The 9,625-nt window shown below is 40.1% G+C and overlaps 1 protein-coding gene across 2 annotated transcripts in view; it reads left to right on the top strand.

The window, feature by feature from the left end:
• Nucleotides 1-9,153: 9,153 nt before the first annotated feature.
• The window catches only part of BDKRB2 (bradykinin receptor B2), a 22,060-nt gene continuing 21,588 nt past the window's right edge, over nucleotides 9,154-9,625 (top strand). The window contains exon 1 of one of the 2 annotated variants that reach the window (XM_005417866.2): nucleotides 9,154-9,211. The gene's annotated coding sequence lies outside the window, so the exon portion shown is untranslated. The remainder of the gene's footprint in view (nucleotides 9,212-9,625) is intronic. The other variant, XM_031066308.1, reaches the window with a different exon arrangement.

Raw genomic sequence — 9,625 nt, forward strand, 5'->3', positions numbered from 1 at the left:
TGAGCACGGGGCTACTCACCCCAGATGCTCATGCCTTTGTTGAATTGGACAAGTTTCCCATCAGCCAGCTCCTCTAGCTTTTTGAGGTCTCTCTGTCCTTTATCAGAGCCCTGCCCCTCCACACCCTCCCCCAGCTTGGTAGGAGCTCTTTTCCATCATTCAAGTTGTTGTTGAACACATTAAACAGTAGCAGAACACTAATGGTGAAGTACTGCTCGTTACCTCCTGAGCCCATAAGATCTATAAGAATATAGTTCATGGAATTAGGATCAAATAATCTGATAAAGACAAAATAAACAACAGCTACTCTTCCTTTTTCGCCCAGCCAGCTGCCATTTCTTCAGAGAAGGCAAACCAGATCAGCAGGCATCATTTGCCCTTGGTATGCCTGTGTTGAGTATTCCCAACCACTTTCTTATTAGTGTGCTTGGAAACAACTGAATTTTCTCCACAGTACTCTCAGGACTAAGGTGAAGATAAGCAGCATGCAATTTATCTGATCCTGTCTTTCCCTTTGGTTCTTCTGCTATGCTTAATGTGGATTGTCCACCCAATAAGCATTTAGCTACAAACATTAAAAAAGAATGTTGAATCAATAAACAATTTCAATCTATTCTTGTGACCTCCATTAAAATCAAGGTGGATAAGAACAAATTCTATCCTTAATTTTCCTTGTCTACTCGTGCTGGGTAGCAGAGAAAAATGAAATAAACCATACATGACTTTGGGCAAATTTTATCTTTGCTGCTGTGAAATCCAGACTGGGGAAGTGCAATACAATAGCATGAAGGTGAATTTGCCTACTTTCTCTACAATCCCTTTAATCTCAGTACTTCACTGTTTCTTCCAGTACTCTTCTTTGCTGTCCTGTTATTACTACCAACCACTTGGCATGGAAAAATACACACAAGCAACAATTTGGTTTCTGCATCAATTAATTCTCATAAAAAATATATAAAATATATAAAAAATATAAAAAAAATATAAAATAAATAAACAAGCAAGACCCACGGTATTATAGTAAGGAGTGGAAACACTTTTTTTTCTACAATTACTTGCAAAGAATATTTAGTAAATCACTTTTCTGCTAGAGTTAGGGCATGCACCTTCAGGACAGAGGACCATCTTATCTCATTTCAGTCAAATGTGAAGGATATGGCTCCACTCTACTGGTTCAGTCTTACTCTTATGTCACCTTAGCCCTGGAGAGGGTTGCAACAGCACTGTTAAGGTTGGGATGAAATAAATATAAATGCAAAGACATGTTTGTAAACGGAGATAAAGGAACAACAGAGCAGGGATTAAGCATGACATGCAAAAATAGAGCAAAATTAACACCGGTAAAACTGGTAAACACTGAAGAATGCTCTGCTCATACCAAGATCATGGCAGGGATGACTCACTAGCTGTAGGCCTGTGCTCTGCCAGAGGAGAGGGGTTTAATGAGTTTATAGCCCATTGCCATTTCTCTTCCTGTTATTCAAACAAGAATATACTCTGTCGCCAGAAGATGCCCAAACCAAGAAAACAACACAGCATTCATCATCCTCAGTGTCACACACAAGTCATCCCCATCAGACTACTTGGACACAGGTATCTAGGAGTTTATGAATATGAAACCAAAGAATCACTTTATCCAGAAACAAAAATAACCTCTCATTTCTCCAGTCTTACACAGTTTTCTTGCAATCCAATGGTCTTGTGTCCCTTTCCCCACCCTCCTCCAGAAGACAATAAATTCTTAGCATGAAATCAAGCATGCTATTGCAGGGGCTATTACAGGACACTGAGAAAAAGCTGAAAATGATTCATACATGTCACAATTTGTGGCAGGAATTAGTCCTTGACAGGCAATTGTCACTATAAGAAGTTCACAAAGATTACAATTTTCATATTGAAGCTCCAGGACTACTTAGAGCTATTCCTTTAGGATTTCATTACTATGACCATCAAATCCTTGCCTTCTATATCTTTAGAAAGAGAATTTGGATATTGCTGAATAATGATGACTACATCTGTTTAAATTTTATTGCATACTAACACAGAAAAGGTTTAAACCACTAATTTCTCTGTTCCCTGTGTACAGTGCCTGGGTCAGCATGTGATTCAAGCCCTTGAGCAGCTCATGACCACTCTGCTGCCAAGAGCAAAACCCCCTGTCACTCTTCTGGCTCGACAAAGTGCCCAGTTGAAGCTCCCATTTTCCATACTGATTTTAACACTAATTCCATAGTGATTTTAACACTAATCAGTTACATACTTCCAGGAAAACACTTTTGGATCAATTTCAAAATTTCCCACTAAACTGCTTTGAAAGTGTTAAAAACGTCAGACCCATCACTTCCTCTATAATAAGTGATTTGTATTAACTCTTGGTAGGTGTGTGGATAAACACAATGCTAACAGCTCCTGAGTATGGTCAGTTTGTCTGGAACTGTAGTATATCTTAGTATTTCAGCTTGAGGCTGAAATGCATTTAAATGCAGATCATAAGGAAGAGAAAACAAGAGGAGCTGTGTCCTTTCAGCACCTGGAGGATCAGTGTGTGACACTTCAAGGTTCAGTAGATTGCATCAATCAGCATTGCCGTGTCCCCTGTCAGCAAAACAATGCCATAAGGAGGCAATAGTACCTACATCAGAATAAAATTACCTCTGGAAAGTTACAAAAGTAAGTTGCAAAAAAATTAAGCTATTTTGTGGTGTATACTGCAAAAACATCAACTGCCTTCCAAGTGCAGATATATTGCCATTATAGCCCAAGAGTTCTATTGTCAGTACATTGCAAGGGTTCCATACTGCTAGAGTTTTGTACCTCTGTGGTGTTTCTTGTAGGCAGCTCCTCTAGGCACTGAGTCTTCCTTCCCCTCACAGTAGCCAACTGACTCCAGTTTCCCTCAGCCAACCAATCCACTCTTTTATAACACTCTTCTTATTGGCTACATGTGCAGCCTGTTAACATCAGGCCTGCTCCTAATCTTTAGTAATTGGTTCAGCTGCAACTCTTTAGGGGGTAAGATTACATTCTACACCACCTTCATTTACCCATACTATATCCCCCTACACAGATAAAGTTGCATTAAAATATTTGTACCTAAACATTAATTTCCCTTAGGTTCAGCCTCTATGGACCTAAATGTCTATAAAGACTGCCTTGGGCATCTGCATTTTTCTACCAGGCTGCAGCACACCAAATGTGGGAAGTCAGGTATATATATAATATTTATAATTTATATATATGATCTGGGTCTTGTATATAAACAATACAATATTTCCCTTATGTTGTATATAAACAATACAATTTCCCTTAGGTTCAGCCTGTATAGACCTAAATGTCTATAAAGACTGCCTTGGGCATCTGCATTATCCTACCAGGCTGCAGCACACCAAATCTGGGAAGTCAGGAGAGTTTTCATACAAACAATACAAGACTCAGACATAAACAGAATGTATTGTTCCCTGAGGTATAGGGCTGCTTTTGACTGAAAATCCATTAGCTTTTCAAAATAAAAATAATAAATAAAATATAACAGTCCAATCATCACAGCATCCCAACTGCAATCCCAGCAGCCTTTGTTTAGGCAGATTTTCACAGAAAACACAGGTTATTTGAGTTTGTGCAGAAATGCTCCACACTGCCATTTAAGCATATGAAAACAAGAATTTTTCATCCACCCATCACCACCTGCAGGGAAGGGAGGCTACAAAGAACCGGGGCACATGGCTCTCTGATTTTTGCCCTACCAAATTGCCAAATTCTGACAGTCCCTTCTATGCCTCACTGCTATCCCTTCTGCGCCTCACTGCTATCCCTTCTGCCAGTAAAGGGCAGCTCATACAGCTACCCTCATATCTGGACATTCATAACCACTGCTATTACCACAGCCATTGTCACAGATAAAATTTTCATCAGCTAACTTAAATGGTTATTGCTGTACCTCATACTCATGCACCAAGCAGGCCTTGGTTCCTGTGTTTGCATTATGTCTCTCTTAGTGGAACTTAACAGACTGGCACAAAAGAGCTAAGAAATGAACCAACTGGTAAAATTTTACCTGAGGAAATCAGGAGGGGAACAGTGCGCGTTGGAAATTTTAGCAAAGGCCGGTGCAACTGAGGAGGCACATGAAAAATAAGTCTCTTTAATCTCTAGCTGAAAGTTGTACAGTGTAGTGTCAAGCTACAACAGTTAATTTAGGCATGTTCAGTCCAAAGGATATTTTAGAAATAGGATGTTTGCTTAGCTCATGCAACGTATCTTAACTGCTATGCTTGCAGGGTTGGGTACAGACAGCAGCATGCTTCCTTTGCAGCATTCCTTCAGGGCACAGAGGAACTCAGCAATTTTCCAATAAGAGTGAAAAGGAGTCTGATTTTAGCAAGGAAAATCAGCAAATTTCCTTCCTGAATGAGGGAACTTAATTTGAAGTACATCTGTAAAGTTGTTTACGGGATTTCAGTAATTGTGAGGATAGGTGCACAATCCAGGACTTCAGTTGGGGGGGTTTGTTGTTTATTCCTAGGGGGGATGTTGAATCTTTTTCCTGGTACTTAGTGGTTGTAATTAATCCCACCCAATGTCCACAAAGGAAAAACACTTGATGCAAAACAGCAGAAAAGGAATAACCTAAACTGTAGCGCCCTGTGGCACTGTGTGTCAGAGCTAATCCCATACATTAGCATGCAGTGGCACCCTTAGGAGAAGCTTGGTGAGATAAAGCTGTTCAGGAAGAAAGAGAGGCAACTCTGATTCTGACATTGCTGTGAGGGTAAGTGCACATATCACTGGACCGCCAGCTCCTTGTGGATCTGGTTCACCCCTTTCCCTGGAGGTGCAGCCAACCTGTGATTAATGCTAGAGAAGAAACTGGGCCAAATGTTGTGGTTACAATTATATTCCTTCCAATGCTTCTGGACGTACTGATAAAAATCATTCTCATCCCAGCAGCATTTCCTGCTGCAGCCCATGCAGACCTACAAAAGGTACAAAAAAGCCTTCTCTGCTCTTTCCAGTGTCATTTCCTTCATCTCATCCAGCACAGATACAACTTCTGGCTACTCATCTGACTTTTACTGCTAAAAGAGCACCACAACATTAATCGCTCCTTGTGGTTTTCTGTACGTGCTTGCAAAGGGATAGCGTGAGATCCACTTGGCTGCTTCCAAAGATGAGTGCACAGAACTTGCACAGAGCTGAAGAAGTTTAATTCTGGCTGTGTACCTCTACAATACAAGGTACAGAAGATCCAGTTTTGGAGCAAAGGGTTTTTCTCCTGGTAAGTAAGCTGCAAGTATTTCCATCAGAATTGTCTTTACTTCTCTGTTGATATTCTGTGCATCTGTAGTCAAACTTTATCTCCTTTTAGAACTGAACTGATTGTACAGTCCTTCAGTAGGTCAGACACATCTAGAACCTGATTAATTCAATCTCCCTTACAATAAAAATGTACCATAATTCTTAATTGTAGAAAGGAAAAACAATGTGTATTTACACACTACTGAAAAGAGGTTTTAAATAAACACAGTACATCAAAGGACCAGAAACATATAGGAGGCAAAAAAGGTGTTCCCATTCCAGAAAAATGTAACTGGCCAAAATGAATTGTTGTTTAAACCAGAAGACATCCCAGGAAGCCAAGACTCAGTGATGACACAAAACCCTTACAAATGCTATAAAACTGTCCTGATACAATTAATTTAGGAGAATCAGATCAGTTCAGGACAAGAAAAAGGAAGTTAATCAGCATCCTCTTTAGAGAAAGTTACTCAAATATCTTCAGTTGCTAATTTTAATTAGTGAGTCTTGGAAAAACACTGAGTTTTTAGGAGAAGTAATGCACAGACTTAGCTGCAAAAATAGCTTCTTCTAGGAGACTGATCAGTGTGTACAGATACACAGAGATTCCAAGAGCTGCGCTTATCTGAATGTGGCTTCTATCACTTTCATGGCCAATAGTGCAAGTCACCTGTCCACAAGGGGTCTGGGGGCTCCTGCTCAAATACCAACAATCAAAGTTCCAAGTCCCTGTTGAAAAGCCAAGGACTGCCTCCTTCTTCCCAACCTGCAGAACTGATAGGCCAAAAAAGAGCAAAACATACCTGGAAAAAGTCAGAACCAGTAAGTAAAATTACGTGGTAAGATTTTTCTCCCCTAGAAAGTGCTTGCAACAGTCCTGAACAACTACCTAGGCAACCAATTCCCCCCTTATATTTACTCTTTATTCACTGCTTGTTGTCTTGAGTTAATGGAGTCAAATATTTGCATACATTCCCTCTCAGTTCCTTAAATAAATGCTAACTGAGCAGCAGTGTTCCCACATAACCCAGTGCAGAGTGTATGCCTGGTGGCAGCAAGGTCAGGTGATGTAGAGGAACACAGAGATGCTGCTTGCCACTGTAGGGAGAAAATTCCTGTGGCCAAAGCTCAGCTGGAGTTGAAGCTTCCAGAAATGTGGGGGACAATAAAAGTTTTTCCAAATATATTTATGGCAATAGTCAGTGTAAAAACAACAACCCATTCCGGGAAGAGAATGGTCACTTCACAAACAGGAACAGAAATGAGGCAGAGGTGTTTAATGCATTCTTTACCTCTGTCTTCAGCATTAGTGATGAACCAAGAGGTTCTTAGAGCCCTGAGCTGGAGGACAATGACTACGAGAATGATCAGTATACTCTGAAATTTCATGGTATCTGCTGCTCCATATGGATCCCTATAAATCTATGGAGCCTCGTGGGATTAATCTGAGAGTCCTCAAAGAGTTAGCTAATGTAATTGCAAAGCCTCTCTCAATAATTTTCAAGTGATCTTGGGGAATTTGGAGTTGACTGGAAGTTGTGAACATTGTCCCAATTTTCATGAAAGGCAAGGAGGAGGATTGCAGAAACTGCAGGCCTGTCAGTCTCATTTCAGTGTCTGGTACAGTTATGGAGAAGATTACTTAGGGAAGTATTGAAAAACACCTGAAAGACAATGCAGTCCTTGGTCACAGCCAGCACGACTTCATGAGAGGAAAGTCCTGCTTATCAAACCTGATTTCCTTTTACAACAGGTTAACCCACCTACTTGGTTTAGAAAAGTCAGTAGGCATAATCTTTTCGGACTTCAGCAAAGTCTTTGCTACTGTCACAACATCCTTCTGAACAAAATGTCCATCCCACAGCTGGATAATCATGTAACACATTGGGTGAGCAACTGCCCCACAGGTCAGGTACAAAGTGACATCAGTTGAGGTGACATCAGACTGGTGACCTGTCACTAGTGGGGTTCCACAGGGCTCCATCCTCAGCCCTGGTCTCTTCAACATTTTCATTAGTGACTTGAACACAGGAGTGAAAGGGATAGTAAGTTTGCCAACAACACTAAATTGGGATGAGCTGCTGACTCCCTCAAGGGCAGAGAGGCCCTGCAGAGAGACCTTGACAAATTAGAGATGGGGAATCACCAGTTGTATGAAGTTCAACAAAGGAAAGTACTGGACTCTGCATCTGGGATGGGGCAACCCTGGTTGTATGCATAGACTAATAGCTCCTGCCTTGCAGAGCTTTGCCTTTCTAAAGCTTTTGAGATGACTGCGTACATTCATTGCAGCATTCAGCAAGCCTCCATAGCAGACTGGCTGCTGGCAACACCAGCCTCAGCCTCCTGAAAAAGCTGTAGGGTCCTCCTCACCTGCTCTTCCAGAAGTTATCCCCATTCCTCAGGTGCAGCTGAGTAGATATGGCCATAGCTGGGGTTTATTACATCATTACAACTGAGCCAGTAGAGTCCCTCCTATAAACACATAAACTTTGTCTTAAAATCAAAGCAGAATTTTGAGGCACTGTATTTGCAAAATTATGTTAATATTTAATAATAAATACATGAACAGCCAAAAACCAAAACTAGAAGTAGTTGTAAAATTTTTATTCAAGTGCATAAGGAGTTAAAAAAAAACTGAAAAAAGCCATGTGGAATGAAATCTTTGAGATTGTGAGTCTCAAGATTACTCAACCAAACTGGAACTGGTGCAGGGAAATCAGGGACAGACCAGGGGGAGGTATTGCTGATAGAGCATGACTCAACTAGTTCCAATAAAGACAGAAAATGTACCAAGCATCAATTATGACAGATTCTGAGAAAAAGAAAGAAAAGGAGAAGTACTGAAAAGCAAAGCAGTGATCCTCTATCGTGTCCCAATACACACCAAGTGTATTGCACTAGAGCTGTAAATGACAAACCAGTGGAGGGTGGGAGGCAGATATGTTCACAGGTAGATACCAGTCACAATATAGACCAGCACTTTTTCTGAACTGCTCACTGCAGAATTATAATTTTGTGGCAAGCTAAGGGAGTGGATTATTCTTTTCTTTGATCAGTTCTCCTTTGAATGAAGATATGCCCTTTGTGTGGAATTCTGCAACAACAGTTGCCATTTCAGATTTCAGTTTAATTGTGTAAATATTACAGGAAAACCAGCTATGCCTCTAATAAACAGTCTGTTAATTATCTGACATCCAGAATATAAGTTAATGTAGTAAGTTAAAAGGGTATGCTCTGATGTTCATCTATAATTCTGATTCATATAGAGATTTTATCCACAGCCTTGAAGAAATTTTTGTCCAATAAATCTTTTAGTGGTATTTGGATTCTGTACTTGTTCTCAGCAGACAGAGTAGTCAGAGAGGAAGAGCAGTGTCTTCCAGAATACAAACAGTAAATTTTTTTCCCATGGAAAAATAGATATCTTAGACTTTAAATAAGATATTTGATCTTTTCTGTTCTAAATATGCAAGACCTCCAGAAAGCTGGCTTGTTTAGCTCTAACACCAGTAAAATAAAAAATGTTCTCATTATTACCCCAAATCAGGATAAGAGCCGTGTGTTTGTGCGTGCATGCTCATGCACAATTCTGGAAGCTGTTGTACAAACACATGACTGTTTTATACACATACTGGGGAACATCAGTGTCTTAGCTCTGTTTGTGTTGTTTGCCACCCATATTAAAATATCACTGGTCTCATAATGGATACAGTAGATAAACATTGTTTTTAAAATATAGTATGGGAGAAAATCCAGGAATATGATGTCATCAACAGAGCGATGAGTCTGCTGTGTTCAGGGAGGGGCAGTAAAACCTAAGTTAGACTCATTCATACTAGAGAGAGGAGCTGTTCCCAGAGACGTGTTGCACTTCACTCATTTGTATCTGCTCAGTGGTGAATTTTCAGCCAAGGTATGTTTTTTCACTTCTCTTTCATATTCAGTGTGGCTTGTTGCTTCTTGGAAACCACTTATTGAATTCTTAATATGTTTCTAGTTCAGTAAATGAGCTGATATTATTGTTCCAGAAAATTGGAGCAGAAAAATAATTTTTGCTAGTGTGATTTTGTAACTTGTTGGGTTTTGCAGAGCTATAATATTTGCAGAAAAATGCTTTATTTCAAAGTACCCAGAGTATCAAAGCCACAGGGTACTTCACTTGCCACAAATACTGTCCCATATACTGAAGGGTAAGGATTTTTCCTATCCAGACAACATTTCATGTCTGTAATCATACCCTGGGGACTGTTTCTTTCATCTCACAAAAATAATCAGAAAGTACAAGCAGCAAACTTTGGTTTTGCCTGAGAAATTACCTACAAAATTG

The sequence above is a fragment of the Geospiza fortis genome, unplaced genomic scaffold (genome assembly GCF_000277835.1).
Source record: "Geospiza fortis unplaced genomic scaffold, GeoFor_1.0 scaffold23, whole genome shotgun sequence".
NCBI classification, from domain to species: Eukaryota; Metazoa; Chordata; class Aves; order Passeriformes; family Thraupidae; genus Geospiza; species Geospiza fortis.